Consider the following 25,075-nt stretch of genomic DNA (forward strand, 5'->3'; position numbering starts at 1 on the left):
ACTAAAACAAATAATTTAGTATATCAAAGTGTTTTTTTACGGTTATTAGTTACGGACAGAATTAACAAACTTGTAAGTATAAAATTCCCATGTTATTCTTACGGAGATTATTGTGAAATGTTGTAGTTTACTTGTTTAAAGATATATTTTAATATATCTTTAATTTAAAATCAATCAAGGCAAAAGGAAATTCGCATAGTCTGCAGGTTTGCTGAGGCGGGGGTATTTTATACTATCATAGAAATCCTATATTCGTTGGCCTATGTTTTATTGTTTTACTTCTTGAACAAATTAAACACCTCGAACAATGCTCGGTCCCCTGTAACTGCCTTTTAAACAGACGATAAACCCCAGAGATGAATCTTTCCACAAAAGAGGTCCAAAACAAGATTGATCTGATTTCCACTCAAGACCAAAAGTGGAGAGGTTTCTTTCTCCTTTCTCCAGCCCCACGCGGCAGAACAATGCTGTCACTTGCGAGTCGTTCGCTTACAAAATGCCCCATTTCTGCCTTCACTGTCACTCCTTTTGATTTCATACTCTTTTTCAAAGACAGGTCTCATCTCAATAGAGCAATAATTAAAATAACCAGCGCAAATCAGTTTATTTGCTTACATAACGGAATGGTATAATCAGTTGAGGTTTAAAAAGTTTAACATTTAGCGATAATCAATTAAATTTGTATACCAATCCGTTGCAGTCAAACTGATTATATTAAACCCCAACAAATTTAGAAGGTATCTCGTGAACACTGCCAGTCAACTTAGAATAATAATTTGAGATAAAATTATGTATAGTTAAAACATTTAGCGATAATAACTTAGATACAATGTCTAAATAATGGGTCTACCAATGTACCGAACTCGATTATAAAGTACATGCATACTATTAACTTGCAGAATTCAAATGCCGCGTTCCAAAGTGAAATGATAAGGGATCTGGCATTCCGTTGAGTTTGCCGAGAAATTCAAGTGACAATGGAATTCTTCCCTTTGGAAGGACTTGGCCAAATCAATTTTTTCTTCAACGTCCCATGAGCTCAATTTCTGTTCGTGTACAACCTTATGAAACAAGCTAAGTTTTGAAGTGAGACTTGCTTGATAGGTTCACAATGCTACAATATGAAATAATAACTATATGGTCCAAATAATATTTTGTCTTTGTTTATAAGTAAAGAGTAGTAAACATTGACCATGGACAACGCCATGCTGCGTAGAATTAAAAACCACTATCTATGACCAAAATGGTTTTAATTCTTCATTTTACAGAAGAGTTGCCGATAGCGAAGATATTTTCCTAACAAACGTTTTCTCAAGATATGTTTTCAATACCCCTTCATTCTGACCTCCCAACACCTCAGGTCGTGGATTTTTACAGGTCCTCGTACTTAAAAGGCAGCGTTGAATGTATTTTATTTATAATTTATGTCTAAAATAACCGTTGACCAGTATAATTACTATCGCTAAATAGTTTCCTTTTTATATATTTAATTAAGTTTAGTTTATGATATTTTCTATATATATATATATATATATATATATATATATATTGATGATTTGTACGTTGTTTACAAGGTTGTTTGTTGACAAGATATCACTATCAGACTTGTGCTCGTGCATTCATTAGTTGTAATTATACATTATTACAATACGAGGGCGGTAAGTAATTATTTTCAACATTGATAACAAGAGTGCTCGATAAATTTAGCAGACTCCTTCTGATTTGATTTTACCAAAACCTTTTCGTAAACAACTATCTATGAAGATTCCAGACACCAGTTCCTTATAGTATTAAGTAGAGGAAGATTAATAAAGATAAGGCTAATTTATAGAAACTAATCCATTAATAGGTTAGTAAAGTGTTTACTTAAGTTAATGTTATCTAAATTAGGTTCATATATTTGGCAAATAACTGGACTGTAAGGTGGGTCAAAGGGGCTGGTTCATTCCTGAATTATATCCCTACGATTTTTAATTACACTTATAGTGTAAAGAAACTCGATTTCAGTTCAAAACGTCCCACAATTACAGAGCGACTCAAGCTAGATTAAATCCATTTAGGTTTGGAGAGAGACTTAAAGTAAACTTGTTAGTTTTACAGTAACGCCAATGTAAACTCTTTCATTATCGGGAGGATTTTCTGCATCGGAAACACTATAATGTACTTTGAACAGCTAACACTTAAAGAACTGGAAAACTAATCTAAACTCGTGTATGCATTTGCTCCTTCTATACACAGCTAACCAAAATTAATTGTAAGTTAAACAGAACACAATTTTCCCTGTGTAACACAACTGATATGTGTAAATAGGTTAAATCTTTATGTGTTTCTTTGCGGTTAATTTATATACTAATATCAGTTGGCTTTTGGATTTAATTGAAGAACTTTCGACAAATGCATTTTTGACAGGTATTATAATTTGAATTTTAATACTGTCACTAGTGTTTCTATAACGTTCTGATATCTAAAACAATCATAAGCGAATATCTAGTAAACTTGGAGTGGAATTTAAAAACAGGTTATTTAAAAACTGTCCTTTTGGTCTTTCATGATATTTTTGTCCATAATTCAATTTTAAAATCATTGTAAAGGTTTTTGGCGAATAAGAGCCAATATATAAAAACATTTCCAACGCGAGGAAGGATAAACAGAAGAAAATACGATTGAAATATGACGGAAAAATGAGCGGGTTGAGAGGCAATATTTAAGACGCTCTTGGCGTCTCCATTTCCTAAACCACTTAAGAAAGCGAAAGAGAGACGGATCACCAATGCGGAATCATCAGTCAAATAAAATATCTGATAATTTATAAATGTCATAATATCCAAAGGCACGACAAATGAAACTAAATTTTCATATAATTTGCTCAATATTTCCATCCAACCGTCTTAAAGTACATTTTATTTAAGAATACATTGTGATTATTATATAGCTATTTATTAATTTAAAAATACCATCCTACTTTCAATTTCTTCTGAAAGTGACTAACACATTTTACATTACACCAAAATATGTAAATATTTACGATACATACATTGTATTTAAATTGTCATTGTAAACAAGGATGATCATTTTTCAAATAATAATAGTTGGGTCAATAATGGTATTAAAATAAATTTTGGCGTTAGTTTTACGTCCGAAAGTCAAGAACATATTTTTATTTTCAAAACTACCATTATTTTCCAAACTGTAACATTTTAAATAAAGGCAGGGTATTTTACGGAGTTAACATTGTTAGGGGTGAATTGTTCATTATTTAATTGTAAATATTAATCAATTGATTTGATTTTCTCTTGCAGATTCAGTTTTCATACATAAGTACATTAAAATGTTTTGTAAAAAGTGCACTATTTCAAAATGGCTAAAGTTTAAATCTAATTTATAACTATATTACATATTATCTAGTTTATATAGTCTATATTATCTAGTTTATAACTATATTATGGCTATAGTTTAAGTTTATATGGAATTTGTTATTACGAAATTACTCAAAAAACAATCGTAGCCCTACTACTATTAGGTAAAGTTGGCCACACAACAAAAAATATTTACCTACGACCGTTTTTTAAAGTAGCCATTTCAGACCAGTTCTTAGAATTGAAAAGTTTCACTTTACAGCTGTTTACTTTCATATCCGCATAGTTTCATTTCATATCCGCATAGTTTTCTCATATCCACACAGGTAACGGACCAATGAGGTTCAAGTATTGAGAGAAAAGAATTAAAATTGTAATGCTTCGAACGTCAACTAATCAGCTGATCAGCTGATCAGTTGACCAATTTAATTGTTGATCCGACTTGTTCATGTTGCTACTCGCGTATTCTTAATTAAGTTGGTGGAAGTCCAAAAATAAATGAAATATTTGCCGAATTGTACCTGATACAATATTATTTATGGTAAGAATGCTGCTAGCAATGTAATATTTAACGAAGTTTAACAAACACGTAATTACAGGAAATCAGCTGATTATACAACAAGTCGTTGCATCACTTTCAGTGGCAATGACAATACACGAAAACATAACCTCTCTAAAAAGTTATCATTAGTGATTGTTAGTAATTAAATCCAAATTGACAGTAATTAAAAAACGGTCGTAGGTAAAGTAGTGTACGCAACTCGCGTTAATAGTCTTTACGACACTCGTAGAAGTTTTTAAGGCACTCGCCAAGGCTCGTGAATTAAATTTTCTACTCGTGTCGTAAAGACTCACTTAACGCAATCGTTGCGTAAACTACTAATTCTTAAGTTAATCACTGTAAATATACAAACTTACAATTAAACACACTCCCAAGTTTAGTGTTCCTCTTTAACCCAAAGAATAGTATCCCAAATTCTGTATCAAAATCGCCAAATATTTTTATACTATTTTGCTTAGTAGCATAACCTAATGATAAATTTGACAAGGACATTTTAATTATTTTTAAAACTGTTTTCCTATCCGGTTTATTGTAAAGGAAATGTGAAACCCTATATATTTCCTGTGTGCCCTGTCCAGCATGGCACAATATTTTTACATCTGTCAGTGTCAGTTATACACGATGTCGTCTGAGGGCCATTTCTGTATTCTAACTGATGGATGACCGTTCCCCTTGCTGTTTGTCATATAGAGTCTACGATAAAGTATGGAAAGAATACTGTAAGTAAATTATATGAATAAATTCTTACTTATGTATTATGAGATATTTATACGTCCTTATCTTGATAATTGCCAGCCTCGAAGTACGAGTAGACACTTTTTCTTCAAATATTTACCATTAAATCATGGAAATGCAAAATTTCTATTACAACTTCCATGTAGAGCTAAAAATACAATTTTGTACATCAAAGCATTGTTTTGCAACCGAAGATTACGGAGAAAAAATGCCAGGAAATCCTGAAAATTTAAAATTCCTATGTGAAGGAGAAAGCAAGAAACTTAAAGTTGGATTATTTATGGATATATTTTGATAAAAAAAAATGGAAAATTGATTTATTTCACCCTATCTTATTGACATTTTAGTGAAAATCCTTCCCTTGAGCAGCAAACCTAAGCACTCGTTGAATCTGATGTTATTAAAATAGGCAATAAACATGACTTGTGCATGGAAATACTTTTGGATAAATCTGAAAAAGCTTAAGGAATTATTTTAGTAAAAAATTATCAGACGAATGAAATCCTTACTCGTTGACCAGCCTCTTTTTAGTCTGCAGGTTTGCTGCGGCGAAGCTTACCTATGACCGAATGCGACTATTAATAATTAATATTAATTCATAGCCGCTGGACTTTGACAATTATTGTAACTGTGCAAGCAGATTGAGTGAATCCGTAAACCCGAGAGACCGATCAGTTTGTGTAAGGCATGTGTCATAATAATAACTTTACTCCAGGAAGGTCTCACTTTATAAAAGAGGTTACTTACAATCATATTATTAGTTTATATCCAGAAAAAATATCCTACGCACCTATACAGGCCAACGCAGTTTGTAAGTACGTCAAACAATAAACATATTTTGCATTAAATTTGAAACCAAGGACTTGCTATCTATGAGCATGTGAAAATGTTCTTCAAATTATTATCCATGACTTAAAAGACAGTGTCGAACACTTGAATATGGATGAATGGTGGGTATAAAATATAGCGAGATGATCTGATTAGCTTTGTTGTTGACTATCAGCTGTTTCTCCTAGCCAGGACAATTTACTAAAGCCCAATAATTAAATTCAGTTGTAAAATTGAATCTAATTAACTATACAGTCCGATGTGTGTTTACTATATACGCCTCAAAATCTCCATATAATGCAAAAGCAAAGCAAATTATTTTATCGTCCAGTATTACTGTGTTTTGCAGTAACTTGGTTTGTTAGGTTGCTGGATTTTCCGATAACCCTAAAAACATGTTACCTGACAATTGAATTTCCTCTCAACAAAATCAAATTCTTTTGTAGTTTTTATTTCCTTCCGCTGTAATGTAAAAAAACAAAACACCTACCTCATTTAGGTATTTTGTACTGCTGTTTCTTTTTTACTGCTCGTATTTCTCAACTGGTGTTTAGAAAAAGTTTCTAAGCAAACGCGTCGGAAGGACGTTGTGTAAAGATCTTTAGTGGTTACTATTTTACACACTATTACCTGGAATTCACATTTCTTACAAGATATGATCAAACAGTAGTAACAGTTGGTTATATGCCTTTCGGGTAGAAAGAAGCTTGCAATTTCCTTAGCCAATCAGTTTTATACCTGTAGTTTACTATAAACACATCATTTTTCTAAATCTTTACAATTGAGATAGACGTGGAAAAACATTGTTGATTTAAAAACTGGATTGAAATTTTTCTTAGTCTTCCATAGCAAAATGTTTATATATATAAAAAAAAAATGAAACAACTGTTTCATCTTTGGATAAAAGTATTTTCCGGTAATTTTAGCGGAGTATCTTTAGTTTTGAAAAAGGTCAAGTAAGCTGCTAACATTATTTCCATTATTTTTCTATTTTTTTTATTTTAACAAATGTAGGAAGTTATATTTAAAAATGTATTTTCCTAGTTTAAAAAAAATGTGTATTTTTAACAAGCATTTAACAGAAATCATTGTGGAATATGTTACGTGTCCTGTGCTATGATTAAAGTTATTTCGTGGATTAAATTGGTAGTAATGGTAGGTGTTAGGTATTGAGTCTTATAATACAGTGTGGTAGAAAAGTCCCGGAACGGCTTAGGATATTTTTACCAAATAGATATAGTAATGAGACTTGGTATATCAATAATAGCCATAAATGTCTACTCTTTTAAGCTATTATCACTTTTTTATCACTTAAGGGGGATGGCCAAATAGGAGTCAGACAAAATTCTTAAATAGCTGCAGAGTCAAGTTTGATATCACATTGAAGGTCTTGGTTAAAAAAACACACAATGCTCAAACCCGAATTTAAAAGGACAACTGTTCAACGATTCAATGAATTTTCATTGCTATTATACACTACTTCCTCAAAGGGGCGATCGTGAGAATTCGGAAGAAAATCATTAACGTAAGCATAGGTCGATATGCACATCAAATTAAAGGTCATAAATAGATGAATACAACACTGCAAATTTGAGCTCAATATAACAACTGAGTAAAAAAGGAAATTTCAAGATTCAAGAAATATTTAAACGGCTGCCATTTTTGACTCAATTGCCCATTTGAGTTTGAGTTTGCAGCAATGCATTCTACTATCTAAGACCTTTAATTAGATACCAAACTCGACCTATGCTGCTATTTAAGAATTTTGTCTGACTCCTCGTGGGCCCCTTAAAGGATAAAAAGGTGATATTAGCTTAAAAGAGTCGACATTTATAGCTACCTATTATTGATATACCAAGTTCTTTACTTTATCTATATTGGTAAAAGATATATTAAACCGTTCCGGTACTTTTTTCCAACACTGTATACAAAGTTGTGTTAATTTATAAATTTTGAGTATTGAAGTCGAGTTGGTGATGAGATTTATAGGTGAGCTTGCAAAACAAATATTCATCGTTATTGTATCATTTAAAGTTAAATCTTAAGAATGTATTTTTTAAACTGAATCTGTGCGGTTAGGCATTTACAGCAAATCTCATAAATAATAACATGATCTCTTTAAAAAGATTGTGTCAAAGTTATAACACTCTTTAGGTGTAAAGATCTACATACTTAGGCTTTGGGAAATTAAAGTAAACTTGTTTATTACATTGAGTATGTGTTTGAGTTGAGTGTGTTTGAGAGTGTGTAAAAGGTAACATGTAAATTTTCAAAACTAGCACAATTCTACGGAAGAAAACTTGGCCATCGTGGTTTGGTATATCCTTAAGAGATATATGTTTAAGGAATAAAATATATCTGGGGATCGAGCTGGTCTAGTGGTTAGAGCGCAGGACTCCGGTTCCTGGGGTCCGGGTTCAAATCCCGCCAAATCACCAATGGATTTTATCTAAGTAATATTGCCGGAACCCCTAGGTCTAGCCTGAAGTAATGTGGAAAACAATCCCGGGCTCGCCTAGCGTTTTAGTACAAAAAAAGGAATAAAAGAGACCAAATATTGTCAGAAAGAGTAGCCTTGGGCAGATCCAGTGTTACGTTCTTTTGTCGTCTGTCGTATGCTTTAACAAAAAACTGGTGGCGACAGACGACAACGACAGACGACGAAATACTTGTGTCGTAATTCACGTAATGGAGTGAAACTAGACCTCAACCATATAGTGTCATATTGTATATTGTCCTATAGTTTAAAAAATTTCAGCAAAAATACCAAACCAAAGATTATATTTTATTATGTATTACATTATTGTGAAAATTCAACTTTTTCCTTTTAACGTCGAATGAGATAGCACCTATGACTGACTACCCGGTTCGATTTGTCGTAGGTTAACAAAAAAAGTTGGCAAACCCAACAGCCTTAAGTAGAATGTATGATAAACATCGTCAATTTTTCAACTTCTTGGGAAGAGTGTGACGGGGAGAATCTTTCCTCTTAGAACAACTATACTATTTTCAAAACTATACTATTTCACAAATATACAATTTCACAACAATACTATTTCAGTCATCCAATATAAAAAGGTGTCTGGTTTTTACTAGTTGAGTTAACATCGTCTTTGTTATTCACAATCAGTTTATTCTTAGAAGAGAATGTTCACTTACCAAAGAGTCTTATAATTGCTGAGATAAAATGTCGTCTGTTTAAGCTGTGAACGGAACAACCGGGAGTCGGAGAGATGTAGCGGGGGGTGGAGGGGGGAGTAATCAAGTGTTTCTCAGTCAAGGGGTTCACTCCTAACCTAATCACCTTCTCGAGTGTTTGTGTTGTTCTAAATCAACCCCCTCGTCTGAATCGCTAATCCAGTTTTATAATCTCCTTTGACACTTAAATGTTACTCGGTGACAAGTATCCTGATGTTTGTATCCGTGTTTGCTTCATCAGAATTTCGACGTAGAATAAGATTACTTTTGCGAAATATTTAAGGTATGAATTGGATTTTATAATTGAGTTTTTCATTCCTAATAATTTTACATCTGTGATTTGTCAATGCAGGACAATCCTACAAACGAATAGGTTGTCTGTTTACACATGAGGTTATGAATTGCTGCAACGCGAGTAAAGTAGATTGACATGTGTACAAAAGTGTTGGTAGGAATTGATTGATACTTTCTCAGAACTGTAATATTTTAACAGATCAACTCTAGATTTGAAATGAAAATATCGATCCTCACTAAGTTGTTGCTAGTTGCGTTAGTCGTTTTGGCATAGATACAAGCTATTGTTGTTTTCGATAAGCGAGTGTCCCGGCCAATTGTGTTAGACCACAAATAGCACGAGCTCTCTACTAGCCTTCAAGCATATGGCTGCCTTGACTGCATGAGTACATGGACGGTGACTATAAGGCAGCTTGAGGCCTAAAACAACAAAAGTCAACAGACTAAATTAATTGTGTATTTCGGTGGTACAGTTGTAGGTCGAGGGAACGAAATAACTTTCCGATTCATGCTACACGCGCTATAAAACCTTTAGAACTCCTCACATTGTTATCAGGTCACTTACGGTAATTGTTTTACGCCACATATTACACTATTTTGATGAACTTCCCACGCAAGGATTTAGTCCAGAAAACAGCTGTTTGCCGCCAGCTTAAACAAATGGGGTTTCATTGCGTACTACTGTACTGTAATGAGTTTTACCGGACACCAATCAGCTGATTATACTGTATTTGGGTGGCAATGAGTGGTTATAAACAAAAACATAACCTCTCTTAGAGGTCATGAATAGTGATTTTTAGTCCTTTATTTGGTGGTAATATATAAAGATTTGAACGGATTTAGTAGTATAGCATAAACTATCGTACGTCACTCGTCCAAAATGTGTTTACCGGACTCGTATGGTAATCCCGTACTCAACTTCGTCTCGCACGACCACGCTCGTCCGGTAAACACTTATTTTCAGGACTAGTAACATATTATACTATTGCAATTCAAAGTTAGATTAAATTAGATACATTAGTTGTTTTTTTACACAGAGTTATGCATTGGGCGAAGATTTCGTTATACAGAACCGTCTATATATACAGATTGCAATAATATTATGAATTAGACAGAGCAAAACTAAAACTAAGTTAAACACATCAACTATCCAAAATATATATAATATGAAAATTAAAGCATTTCGTCCCAGTTAAATTCGGAAAAATAACTCTACCATAATTTACTTTCTGATCTCCTGGTTTGTTTTGGCGTTTTGCCGGAAACATTCAGAAACGTCGTCTATAATCAAAATAAACATCCCCTGTATAATCTGTTTTGATAACATGCTACTTTTCAGATCCGACCACATTCGTGTAAATAAGTCTGAATATTCTCCAGCATCTCCTCATTTTATATTCCGCACCACAAATAACAATGACAGAGAACAGCAGCGTTCTTCTTTCGATGTCGCCGCAGATGAATTGCCCTTAGATATCTTACTATTTTCATAGACTGTTAAATTAAATACCTTCCTTAAAATTAGGTTAAATCATTATCCTTAAATAACTGTGTGGCATTTGCTAAACTCAATATATTATCTCAAAGGTAGATCATGATGGATAAATGAAACCATGTTCCTTATCCTATAAATCTAACCTAGCCTTGGTTAAACCGGTTCTCATAGCAAGCCATAGAGTAAAACCATTCCAATGGTAACGGAAAATTAAAAATCACGAAACACATTGCTTTATTTTTAAAATATATTTAGGAAAACAAATTTTGACTTTTAACACCCCCCAACACTTTCACATAGAATTAACTCGCAGATAGAATTAGCAGATTTTTCTTTGGCTGCTGCTATAAGTTCTACTAACAATTATTAAGATGAATCACGCATTCATGGCATCACACATAAAATACATGTGACGTTATATACATTAACGTCTTTCAAGGTGGTTACTTTATGTCTGTGTGATAGTACCTATATTTGTTAAGAACTCTACCACAATGTAATTTTCAGATTATTATAGCTACTGTAGTTTATGTTATTGATCTAACTGTTTCTTGTATTTTCTTTACATGAATTTTAAAGTACGTTTTGAGAAATGTAAAGATATAAATACGAATATACTTCATTTGCTGTACGGCCCTTATTTAGGAGATTATCTTGATAATTAGATGAAAGTAAATAATAAGTGTAAGCACTTACGGAAGAGAACTAACACAAGGACTCTTGGGTGAAGAGTAGCTCCAACTCAGCCTTCCATCATTATGTCGAGTTGTATTGCTTCGGGTAGTAACGGTTTAATATTGAGTACTGTATTATTATATTATTAATCAATTAGCGGTTATTCATGTCATACGAAATAATTAAAGCTAACTATAAAACCTAGCTGTTTTATTGATAAATAGTACGAATGTTATTTTGGCAAGGAATGACGTAAAGTTTGTTCGACTTTCAAATTGTTATGATTTCACGGAACAAAATTTGTATTTGAGTAAAAAAAAACTCAACAAACTTTTTCATCATAAAATTCATTACAATAAGTAAAATTCATAATAAGTTAAATTCATAAAATTAAGTACATTTTGAAACCAAAAATTGCATTGATAAAATGTATAAATAAATATGTTTTGTGGAGTTTGAAGTTTTTTTTAATATCGACAGATGTTACTGAAATAAAATGTATATACCATGATAACTCACAACAAGATATTATAAAATAATACTCTTAAACACATATAAGTGTCCAGTTTTACTTTCACCCTTATAGAAACTAATTTAAAATACCTTTAACAAATATATTTTAAGGAGCAATAATAAAATTAGAAAATACATTTGAAAACATTATCCTTGACAGTTTATTGATTATTAAAGACCAAGGGGTCACAGTTAATTAAATGTTCAGAAAATATTGTTCGTATGATTTTTACATTGTATTCTTAACAATTTTAGTATTTGTGTCTAATATTATACTTATATTGGACATATTCTAAAACAACAATAAAGTTGTCATTATTTTTGGTGTTAAAGTATTTTGACTGATGCGATAATACGGAATTTCGACCAATATCAGTATATAAAACAATACTACTCGTTCATTTGCCTGACGAAAGGGAATTCAAAGTGTAAATTAGGCCATTGGTATGGCTCTCGCGTCGCACGGCCGGACTTAAGCCCTGAACCACCAAAGTAGTCCGTAACATGATCTGCTCACGTTTTGAGGGTTTAGAAAGTCACATTTTGCGTTTGACTCTAAACATTTAGGCTCCATGGTATTGATTTAGGAATCTTGGAGCCGTTCCATCTTCTACATATATTTATTTGATATGACTCTAGAAATGTAATTAGAGTGCGCAGTTACATTGTCTATGTAGGTATATTGTCAGTTAGTTATGATGTTTAATTAGTATCACAAATTATATTAAACGTGGTAAAGTTATTTCCAGCTTAAACGACTTTAAAAATTACAAAAAAGGTAACAGCACTTGCTTTTCAAATTTCAAACCAATCAAAGTAGTTGTAAAACTAAATAGCTTTAACTTCAAGATTTTTGTAGAAGATTAAGTACTGTTTTACCTGATGATTACATGTCACAAACTAAATAAAATAATATCGAAATTCTCTTTTATTAAACACAGTACTGTCCCTGAAATTGGCATAAGCACTGATTAAATTATTCTGTCATCTAAAAGCAGTTTACAAGTCAACATTACAATTATTTCATGAAAAACATATAAATAACATTTTTAAAGAATTTAAAACTAACCATTTACCATTTTTTACAATCTTGGTTTAAATCTTAATACGAAACAATAACACTGAGTTGTTTAAATTGTATTCAAGGTTGAGCTATAACATTTGTATGGGTTGAGATGAGTTGAGTGTGAGTTGACTAATGAGTTACAATTGTATTATTTTACCTTATATCACTTACTATGAAGTCCCCGTTTATAACAACCGTATTAAAGCTATTAACTAAAAGTTTTATCCGTATTATCACATAATAATAACAACGAGCAACTTTTTATACCTTAAAACGCATCAGTGTCAAAACCACAGATGTTTAGTTCACATATTAAACGAAATAGCGAATATTACAAAAATAGTGTATGTGAGAAAAGTACCCAAACATTTAAGGAGTAAGCCACAGGACGTCTAAGTGCTGTGGCTCTTGAAGTTAAGTGCTATTTTAAGTGCTCGGAAAAACAGCCTATCACTATATCTTAAGACTCTTTAGCAAAACAGTAAGTCTCTTTAAAACAATGACGTAGGGCTCAGGATGGAAAATTAAATTTTAATAAACATACGATTCTGGAAGAGTATTAATAAAATATTAATAAGTCATTAATAATTTATCCTCTGAATAGATACTGTTGGTTACAATGATATCCGTTAAAATAGGAATAATAATATTTCATATGTAGGATTCACAATGACAACACATGAAGATACAATCAGCCAAACATAACTTAAATTAAACGATAATTTAACATTTAATTTCTCAAAGATTCTTGTGTGATGATGAATTTTACTTAGATAAGAAGAGAAAACGGGAAGAGACATAATAAAATCCAAAGGATTTTCAATGATTCATTGATAAAATGTGTACCAATTCTTAGGGTCGTGCATTAATTGTGTCAAAGAGTTAAACTTAATCGGGCCTCTAAGGGTCCCAAAAAATGTTATAGTTGCCCGAAGCCCAAGCCAGGTAGGGGTGAGTTGCCGGCAGAAGGAATGTCCTAGTTCACGTGTCATCCAAACCTAACCTAACCTAACCCACTAAATTATACGACCAAAGAGGGCCGCCACTTGGCGCAGTCAAGGAACGTATCGGGAGGCTTCCTGGAGTAGTTGGCGCAAATCAGGAATACACGATTACCTGACTCAGTTCAGTTGGCGCAAATAATGCCCGGCCCATTTGTAATGCTAAAGGAAATCCATTTTTATAACTTTGGCTATATAACTTTTCTTCCAAACTTTATCAGATATTAAATGGATCTGAACGGATTGCGTTTTTGGACTCTCGGGGTATCACGTCAAAAAGTAAACTGATCCCGCGTCTAGATCTTATAATAGGACTAACATCTTATAATTTACTAAAATATAATCGCAGATATATCAAAAATGTTATTCTTAATCTTAATTTCAAAGCCATTTCCCTGGATTTGGCTGTTTTAATACTTGAAGACAGGACGCAATGCCGTTATAGATTATAGGATGGGCTAAGTAAACCCACCTTTGAAGACGAATAAGCTCTTTTTCTTTGTTTCATGAGAACTATACAGCAATATAGTAAAATACAAATTCATAACAATTCTGCTCATCACCACCGAAAAATCTTTAAGGCTGTTACACGCTCAAGCCCCATCTCAAAGTGAATCCAAATCAAACCCTAACACGTAATCAACAGTTCTGAATGGACACAGCAGTTAGCACTAAAAACAAAAACAAAATAAAATTGAAAAATTAAATCAGTCCTGGGTGTTAGTCTTTCCGTGCCAACTAGAGGTCTTTCCTATAGGACCATAGCTCACTAACAAGTATTGGTTACACTTTTCAAAGAAGATAAAAACTATCATTATACATTAGGAAAAGGGGGGGGGGGGAGTTTGCTTGTTCATCGGAAATCATGAATGCTATTAGCTATACAAAACCGCTGTGCCATCATAACTAGATTTTTGACTCCGATTCACTGTCCCTATTAGTGGTATTCATTCACTAATAGTTAAGCAACCAATATGCGGGTTCAATTGCTAATAGAAAGGTGCTAATAAGGAGGTAGTAACGCAGCGTGCACGCTGAGCCCAAGATGACGTTAATCTAGGGACGGTAGTAAAAGTTGGATGTAAAAGGGAGAGAGGCCCCATTATTGAGGCGGAGGTTCTCTATCAAACCGCTATAAATAACCCTTCCTGCTACGCACCCTTCCCGCCAAATACTTGGGTTTCCTTAACTTTTATACCTGCCTGTTTAAACGGGGTTCTAAGATACTTGGCTACTTATGGTGCACATCGGTGAGTAGGACCATAGATTAAACATACTCCCTAAGGGGGTATGTTTAATCTATGGTTGGAGTGAAAACCCCTTACTAAAATTTGTTCTAGTCAACAAGTCATTTTGTTCAATTTCGGGATGGTATAACGTTTGGTATTGCATAACCTCATAATAAATGACATTTAGATAGTTTTTATAGCTTAAATTTAAAACTTGCAGCTAGTTTATGAAAATATGTAATTATTAGTATTACTTTATGATTTTAAATCACAAAAGTCTCCACAAACCATAAAACTATTTAAATTAAGATTAAATACATCAACAAATTTTAAATTCGATTTTAGAAAGAATTAGATTCACGACAAATATTTTATACGTGAGTCTTCCAGTTGAAAGACAACATGAAATTACAAACAAATTATCACATCAAACTTTTTTCTTGCATCTATAAACTTTTGAATCGGTCTCATAGTAAGATCAACGATGGTACGTGCATCAATAGTGTCACTGAAATTCTGGTAGACTGTAGTGATTAAACACAAATACAAGAAAAGAGATGAACGGCTAAGAAACGTTCTAATCTCAGTAAATCGTGGATTGATTAGTTGTTAGCCAGTGATCCGTCTTACACTTAAGGTTTAGGACAAATCTATAACCATTACAGATAGATTAACGACAGAACAAGATATATTAAAGATAGAAAAAAAGGACGTTATTGCCTCTTAAAAATAATATAGTAAATTACAATACCAAAGGGGAATGTTTTATTAAGTTTAAAATACAGACTATTGTCTTAAATATTCAAATGAGTTGGTAATAAAGAACATACCCCCGCCGCAGCAAACCTGCAGACTAAGCGAATTTCAACTCCTCTGATTACATTTTTACGAAAATATTTCCATAAATAAGACATATTATTCCCTATTTAAATAACATTGGATTTAACGAGTGCTTAGGTTTGCTGCTACGGGGAAGGTAAAAAGTGTTTTTTGACCATACGTCAATAGTATAGGATGAAATAAATAAATTTGCCAAATTTTATCAATATATATACCCATAAACAAGTAAACTACAACAATTTTCATTTTCTCCATAAGAATAACATGGGAATTGTTTATTACACTATTTTTGAATTTTCTCCTTGACCGTTAGGCATACAACAGCGCTTCAATATACTAAATTATTTCTTTTTATAAGCTCTACAAAACGGTTTAGAAAGAAATCGCAAAATTTTTTGTTTTTAGGTTCAAAAATGGGAAAAACCCATTTTTACCCCATAAAACCCCCCATTAACCCCCCTTCCCATGGTCCGATTATGCTGGATCGCGAACTCGTTCGAATAAACGTAGGTTTACACGTTTGTACCAAATTTCATCAAAATCGGATCATTTTTGCTCGAGTTATCGCGCTAACGGACATATATATATATATATATATATATATATATATATGAATTTGAACGGATGGTGTTTTTGGCCTCTAGGGACCTCAAAATGAAAAATTAAATCGGTCTCGGGTCCAGGTCTTACCATGAGTACTACGGTAATAGCTTATTCCCTATATGGGAAATTCGCTAATAAGGTTTTATGAAACTGGATGCTAATAACGAGTTACAGCTTAAAGACTGATGTTTGACCTTTATTAACTGCAGTTTATAAATGGTTTGTGATCCAGAATATTCATACCCTATATAGCAATTTTAACAAATAAAATTAAATCTCATCCTGCAAATTAAAATCTATGCTGCAAGACAAAACTCTGCGTTTGTCCTTTACAAAAAAGTATTCAATGCGACTAGGTGACACTGAATTGGTTGCGAGCATATTAACTATATTGCTATTATATACACAGATATTGGGCTATAGCTATAGTTTTCTAGTGTCCAGAGTCGTCCTACCGCACAGGATCATAAAGTTATCACACAGAGGATCGCGTTCTCTGTCCAGTCAGCCTGCTATCTGCCACGTCTACTCTCTCGCGTTATCAAAGTTACATCCAACTTCCACGGAGGCGTTTTGCGTTAACGTCCTCATTGAATGAAAATTATGACACGACGTGCTAAGGGTGTGAACGGTCTTTGTTAACAAAACGGCACTGTCGTACCTACACCTTAGCGTTTAAAATTTTAAACCCGTTATTAATTTGTATAAAACGGATTTTTTGAAAAATCAGAGGAATATATTGTAACCGTGTCAATGTCGATACCTAAAAATACCATACGTAATTTGAGTACATTCTCAAATGGTTCCTTCTGGACAAAAAATTAATGAATGCGAATCAAATTAAATTTTCACTTTTATTGTTACGGTTAAAATAGTTTAAATGTCCCAAAAATTTTGTTTTTCTTTAAGACTACTTACTACTAAATAAACTGAGAGGCTAGCTGGTCTAGTGCTAGGGCAAAAGTCCCCAGGTTCAAACCCCAACAAATACTGATAGTTTTTATATATGTGATACTAAAAGTTAGAAAATGAATATGTTGAATCAATTCCTAATAGAAAGACACTAATATGGAGGTGGTAACGCAGCGTGCACGCTAAGCCAAATTGTAATACCCCCCCGACGCAGCAAACCTGCAGACTATGAAAATTTACTTTTGTCTGATTAGATTTTTACTTAAGTATTCCCTTAAAAAAAGGCAAATTTATTCTATTACTTCGATATCATTATGTTTAACGAGTACTTAGGTTTACTGTTACAGGGAAAGATTAAAGATATTTTGGTAAAACGTTAACAGTATAGTAGGTATAAAATATATTTATGTGATAAATTTTACCAAAATACATAAACAAACAACACCTACTGTAATAACTTCTACTCTAAATGGAAATTTACCCAATCTATGAAAATGAATAACATGCAATTTATGATTTTTATGATCCAAAACATATTGTATTCGTTTAGAAGTCTTACTATTATTAAAACTGGTGAGGGGGTGGGGTCGATCTGGTCTAGTGGTAGGTCTCGGAGCTTAGGTCCTCGAGGTACCGGGCTCAAATCCCGCCAAACCCTAATGGCTTTTATATTAAGTGATAAGTGATAATATCGCGAACCTTTGGGCCTAATAATATTAATGTGTAAAACTGTTTTGGACCAAAGCTTAGCGTCCTAGGATGTGACAATGGGACATAAAATAAAAATAAATGTACCATTCCAATCCAAGGACTAAAAAACTAAAAGATAATTCGAGATTGGTTATCGTCAGATGTTGTCAAGTGGATTTGAGGAGTGCGTTGCACTTCACACGACGCGAAGATATGACTCGACAATTATAAACACTTCCGTGCCAAATGTCACTCTTGTCGCCTTGCTTGGCTCAGCTCCAGGATCCAGAGGGTATAAATAGCTCTACAACTCCAGAATGACAGTTTGTGAAATCTTGAGTTGTCCAGAAAATATCTGTGTGATTCAGTAGAGGCAGAAACTCAACTCTATATACAATCATGCCCAGAGTTGTAAGTTGTACATTAAACTAATCATATTATTTAGTGATTCTTGAGAATTGAAATAAATTGGCTATTTTTCCAGTTTCAAAAGTAAAACGGGGTTTATGTTTTTTTAGTCACTTAGATTTGGCATTGAAAAGGGTCTCCTACGAATAGACAACAGATATAATTTTGGCACCAATATAAATAATTTATAAATAAAAAACTTTTTTAAACAAAACGTTTTTAAACGCCCTAAAAAGTAGAAAATAATTTACAAATAATTTATAAATATGTTGAGAGAGTATAAATACTTGTACGATTTAAAACGAAAAACGTGGGGTGCATGCAATAGATAGTTTACAATTACCTTCACCTACTGAACTAATGTATTATTATCAATTAATTGCATGCACCCAACGTTTTTCGTTTTAAATCGTACAAGTATTTATACTCTCTCAACATATTTATAAATTATTTGTAAATTATTTTCTACTTTTTAGGGCGTTTAAAAACGTTTTGTTTAAAAAGTTTTTTATTTATAAATTATTTTATACTTTTTAGTTTTAATGTGTGTGCATGTTAAATCTATTTCAAGCATCTTTAAGACAGAGGCATGTGGGAAATCTAAGGTTTATTTGAGTTTATTTGCATATAATTATGTATTAGATTGCATGTATGGCCTACCTACTAACTATAAATATATCAATCTATTTAATCGCAATGTTTCTGAAATATAGTACTTCTCTGCAATGCGTTCACTCGAAATATTTATTGTTTACTTTATAGAATACTAAATAAACATAAATTGACATTATTTACAAACACCTTGATACCTGCAATCAGATTGTTTATCTTTATTTTGAAATGTTTGTTTGTATAAAGAATCTCTTGGGAGCATAACCTGTATCTCTTAACCTCTGCTCTTCGAACTGTCAAATTTAAGTATTTACAGCTGACTTAAATTAGTTGATATATTTACATCCTTTCAAAATGTAAACATGAAAAATTTGGAAGCCCATGGGGCGTAGCCCAAGGGAAATATGAAAATTAAATGATATAATATTGCATTGTCATGCATTTGTGAGCTATGTTTCAAATTCCAAGTCTCTAGCTTATCGGGAACATCGTTTAAAATTGATATCAAAATTTGTAGGAAAGCGAGCTAATAAAAACAAGCCCATGGGGCGTAGCCCGAAAGGAAATATGAAAATTAAATGATATAATATTGCAATGTCATCCATTTGTGAGCTATGTTTCAAATTTCAAGTCTCTAGCTCATCGGGAAGTATCAAAATTTGCAAGAAATCGATTTAATAAAAACAAGCCCATGGGGCGTAGCCCAAGGGAAATATGAAAATTAAATTGTATAATATTGCATTGTCTTCCATTTGTGAGATATGTTTCAAGTTTCAAGGCCCTAGCTCATCGGGAAGTTAGTATAAAATCGGTTGCAAAATTTGTAGCGGACAAGAAAGCGACCTAATAAAAACGTTTTAAAATAGGTGACAGGGTTTTGAGTGAACCATACCAAAAAATTGGAAAAAGAATGCTCACAATGGGTTCTCACAAAGTACAATAATCAAAGACTTTTAAATTACATGAAATGCATAGAAGTCCTTAACGTAACCCATTTACTTGTGTTTACCCTTAGAAAGAAACGAAATTGCCGTCAAGCACCGCGACTTGAGCACTTCCAAGGGCTGTTATATCAAATTACTCTGGAACTAATGTCGTTTAACCTCATGTTTAGCTTCTTGAGCAGTTTCAGTAGGGAGGAAGATAATAAAAACATGACAATGTTATCCTATTGAGCAATTTATACTTTAGCGTCACTATAGCAATTACATAGTATGGTTTCAGATCACAGTCATAGACACAGTACGTTTACAGTTTACGACTACCTGAAGGCGTATATGAGCGCCATTGTCATTCCCTTTTGTAAGTCGGGAATAACAGTGAAATGTCTTAAAGTCATAATTATAAGGTAACATAACTTACAATTGCAGCCTACATCTATAATAGGGATACAGTAAAAATACGTAAGACTCACGGGTACTAGTTCATTAGGTTAAATACTGCAGAACTTAGAATTATATCTTCAAGAAGAACTGGTAATATTGGAATTAATATAAATTTGAAATAAAAACTTCACCAATATTTCTGAATTTTTAATTTCATGAGGCCTTTTGCCAGCTATGCTGGCATCATTAGACACATCACAAAACTTTTTTGTGTATGTACAATTTGTGATGTGTCTGATGCATAGCTGGCGAAAGGCCTCATGGAATTAAAAATTTAGAAGTATTAGTGAAGTTTTTATTTCAAATTTATATTAGAGTTATATTACACCAACAGAACAAAGCAACTAATAAGTACAAAAATATAAAAATAAAAGAAACCCAGATGACACGTTGGACACATTCAGCAAATAGCTAAACGACAAAACAAATCATGCCAACTTGTGAAACGAGTCGTTGGTTCAGACATATCTACAGGTACAAGAAAACTTTTTACTTATTTTTACTCTTCCAACAAGAATCAAGATGGAACCTAAATACTAGAGAACTTAGAATTATATGTTACAAAAAGAGATCAAAGAAAGTAATAAGTACAAAATATAAAAATAAAAGAAACTTAGATGACAAGTCGGACACATTCTGCGAATAACTAAACTACAAAAAAAATCATGCCAACTTGTGAAACGAGCCGTTGGTTTCACACATCTAAAGGTACGAATGAACTTTTTACTTATTTTTACTCTTCCAACAAGATTAAAGATGGAACCTAAATACTGCAGAACATGTTACAAAAAGAGATCAAATCAAGTAATAAGTACAAAATATAAAAATAAAAGAAACTCAGATGACAAGTCGGACACATTCTGCGAATAACTAAACAACAACAAAAATCATGACAACTTGTGAAACGAGCCGTTGGTTTCACACATCTAAAGGTACGAATGAACGTTTTACTTATTTTTACTCTTCCAACAAGAATCAAGATGGAACCTAAATACTGCAGAATTATATGTTACAAAAGAGGCCAAAGAAAGTAATAAGTACAAAATATAAAAATAAAAATAAAAACTTAGATGACAAATCGGACACATTCTGCGAATAACTAAACTACAAAACAAATCATGCCAACTTGTGAAACGAGTCGTTGGTTTCAGACATCTAAAGGTACGAATGAACTTTTTACTTATTTTTACTCTTCCAACAAGATTAAAGTTGGAACCTTAAATAACTCGAAAAAAGCAAAATCACTGGTGAACTTATGATGTGTCAGTTTGATAAAGTGTTTGTTAAACTGATTCATTTACCTGGAATATTTCGTCCCCCTTCGCCAGCATGCTTGGCCTGTAACAACATACCCTGTTATCCTTCCCTTCATCTCCTGTCAGTTTACATAGAGCAATATCCGTCCAACACCTAACACATACATCTATAATTTAAAGTGACTTCTTTCTCAAGATTGATTCTTTATTGATGAGCTTATCTGAGAAATTGTAACAGATATATTTCGGAAATTTACTATCATGTAAAACCATGCGTAATGCCAAAACACCAGCTGTTATTGTCATACTCTAACAATATTTCATGCACAATTAACCTAATTATTCAGGCATAATTAGTTTAACCAGACAATAAACAGCCTTACTAAGCTAAGCATAGCGTCAACTTGATAAGCTGATGATTATAAAAAGCTGTGTATGAATATCTTAGTGATATACAGTACAAACTTTGTAGTAATCATGGTCGTATGAGAGATTACACAATGAAGTTGTAACAGCAAGGAAGTAATATATTGCTGTTTGGTCAATCAACATCGTGAGATGAAGTGTGTTTAGGAATTAATATAATCGTTGCTCATACCTCACTCGATGAATTAATCATGTCGACGTCCACTCGTGGTTACAATAATTACCAGTTTACTATGTACAATTGATTACTTAAAATATCGCGTAATGTAACACATGATGTACTGACATGCAAAACCGTACAAGGATTTATATTTAGTTGAATAACTAACATTCCATTTATGAATATCACATAACTATTTACCATTCTTTATCTAAATTGTCTGACTTATTATTTTTTTTACGCCACACTACATTATTTTGACGATTTTCCCACGTAAGTATTTAGTCTAGAAAACAGCTGTTCGCCACCATGTTATTCAAATGGGGTTTCATTGCGTACTACTGTTCTGCAATGAGTTTTACCGGACACCAATCAGCTGATTATACCGTATTTGCGTGGCAATGAGTGGTTATGAACAAAAATATAACCTCACTTAGAGGTTCTGACTAGTGATTTTTAGTCCTTTAGTTGGTGGAAATAAATAATGATTTGTACAGATTAAGTAGTATGGGGTAAACTATCGTACGTAACTCGTCCAAAATGTGTGTACCGGACTCGTATGGTAATCCCGTACTCGACTTCGTCTCGCACGGGATAGCGCGGGAACGACCACACTCGTCCGGTAAACACTTATTTTCAGGACTAGTAACGTAATATAGGCTACTATTAAATGTGGTATGATTATAGTAAAAAGTGTATTGCAGGGTTGTTTTTTTATTTGCACGATCCAGTAAATTTACAAACAATTTTGCCACAGCCAACCTTGAGTTTTTTTTAATTTCAGAGTAAAATTGATGTTACACAAAAATGAACGCATGGTACGGCCGCACCGTGTAATAGACATTTCCAAGCACTTGGGTTTGCTGGAACGAGAAACATATCAATCAAACTTGCAAAAAATTACTTATTTTCTAGACCATTGAAATTAAATGGGAGGATAGCATTGTGGATAGTTATACTGTATACAGTAAATTAATAGCGTTGCTAGATTCTGTGGACCGACGTGAGTTGTGGTCCTGAACCTAGGTCTACCCGGTAGGTTAGCCCAGAAGTTTAAAAATACTTTGAACACAATATTCCAATTATGTTAGTCACAGTTAAAATTTAATCGTGGAATTTATTTATTGAGCTCAAAACAGAAAATGAAGTTGTACCTGATGAAGTAAAAACTATAAATATTACTATCGCTTATAAAATGTATCTACAACAAGTCGTCCAGCTTCAGTAAAAATATTCTTCTCTTTCTCATAAATATGACTTCGAAAACAGCCCCCGATTTGCCTTTCAACGAGCTGTTTTATTAGATCCATATGGCGAGGCCCGCCACTTGTAGCTTATAGGTGACAACATCGGCGTTCTTTTATTTTGTTTATACTTTCACTTTCCTGCGACAATTTACAACATTTTTACTGTTAGATACTTTTACTATATCGATTCAAATGCTTTGCAACTCTAAATATAGCATCTTTTATATTATGATAAGACGTTTTATTGCTATTCCACTTCATGACTACGTAGCCTTCAAAGGTAATTAATTAAAGGAAATACCTTTGATTAATCATCAGTATTAAGGAGTCAAAGATCCTTGTCTTTAAGGAGTTAAAGACGGTCTTATTCAGTATTTAAATTGTATACATCTAAAATAGCCCGATAAAATTTTACAATTTTGAAAGATAACCTAACACAATAAAGAGAGAAAAAATTAAATAACATAGTTTTCTTTCTGATTTTAACGATAAATTTTAAACATGTTTATAAAGGTTATCTGCATTAGGTATTGTGGATTTCCATAAAGTGTAAATCTCACCATAAAGAGATATTTTTTAATTGTTGTTATTAAGAGAGCACACACGTCACTCTGGTTGTCTTTTGGAAAAAATAAAATTACTAAGAGAATAATTTTATTATCAGTTATCTTGTATTTAACCATAGAATCCCATAGATTTAAAACCCAAACATATATACTCTTGATTGGTTTGTTCAAGAACACTATCGGGTTATTCAAAACTCACAACTGTCTATTGATAGCACTAGGCAAGCAAAATTAGACACAAACATTTACAGACGCTGGGATCAATGTTTAGAATAGCGATTAACAGTGGTTGAATTTAGTTTTCATTATCACTCTAACAGTTTAACTATAGTATGTAGGTCAAACAAAGCCGATTTTAAAACAGTTTGATTTGTTGCTGTTTATTCGAAACAAAACGAATCTCTCAGTTTGAACTGAGTATAATCAAAGGACAATACATTTTCGCCTGGTTTTTTTCTCCTAGGACGCTAGGCACGAGCCTGGGATTGTTTTTCACATTACTTCAGGTTAGACCTAGGGGTTGCGGCATTATCACTTAGATAAAATCCATTGGTGACTTGGCGGGGATCGAACCCGGGACCTCAGGGACTGAATTCCCGCGCTCTAACCACTACGCCAGCTCGCTCCCCATTTGACAATACCGTCATCATAAATTGTAACGATTTAATTTGAATCGAATCGATTTTCGCCTGGTAGTTTTGTTGAATGTTGAAATTACTTTAAGGAAGCTTTAAGGTTTGAATCTGTTTCGATTGAAAATATATATATATATTATATACTAGCTGTTGTACCCGTGCTTTGCAACGGGAAGAGGACACAAAATAGAAACATTTTAATTTTTATCTCTTGCATATAATAGTTACAGTTGTATCCGCCAACGCTTTTAGAAACAAAATTCAACTTTTATGGCCTTAATAGAAACGTTTAAGTTATGACTTTTAAATCTGGTAAGTAGTGGATACCACCATTTTGGTTTTGATTAATTTTAAATCTTGTGTAGGATATGAGAAAAACTGAC

At 32.9% G+C, this 25,075-nt stretch overlaps 1 protein-coding gene across 1 annotated transcript in view; it reads right to left on the reverse strand.

Annotated features, from left to right (window-relative positions):
* Window positions 1-25,075, reverse strand: part of LOC128998668 (glutamate-gated chloride channel-like) — a 351,411-nt gene that overhangs the window by 270,326 nt on the left and 56,010 nt on the right. Inside the window, exon 3 of the mRNA XM_054424900.1 lies at window positions 21,704-21,740. The gene's annotated coding sequence lies outside the window, so the exon portion shown is untranslated. The remainder of the gene's footprint in view (window positions 1-21,703; window positions 21,741-25,075) is intronic.

The sequence above is a fragment of the Macrosteles quadrilineatus genome, unplaced genomic scaffold (genome assembly GCF_028750875.1).
Source record: "Macrosteles quadrilineatus isolate MER2022 unplaced genomic scaffold, UCM_ALF_1.0 Scaffold_7__1_contigs__length_78375512, whole genome shotgun sequence".
In the NCBI taxonomy this organism is placed as follows: domain Eukaryota; kingdom Metazoa; phylum Arthropoda; class Insecta; order Hemiptera; family Cicadellidae; genus Macrosteles; species Macrosteles quadrilineatus.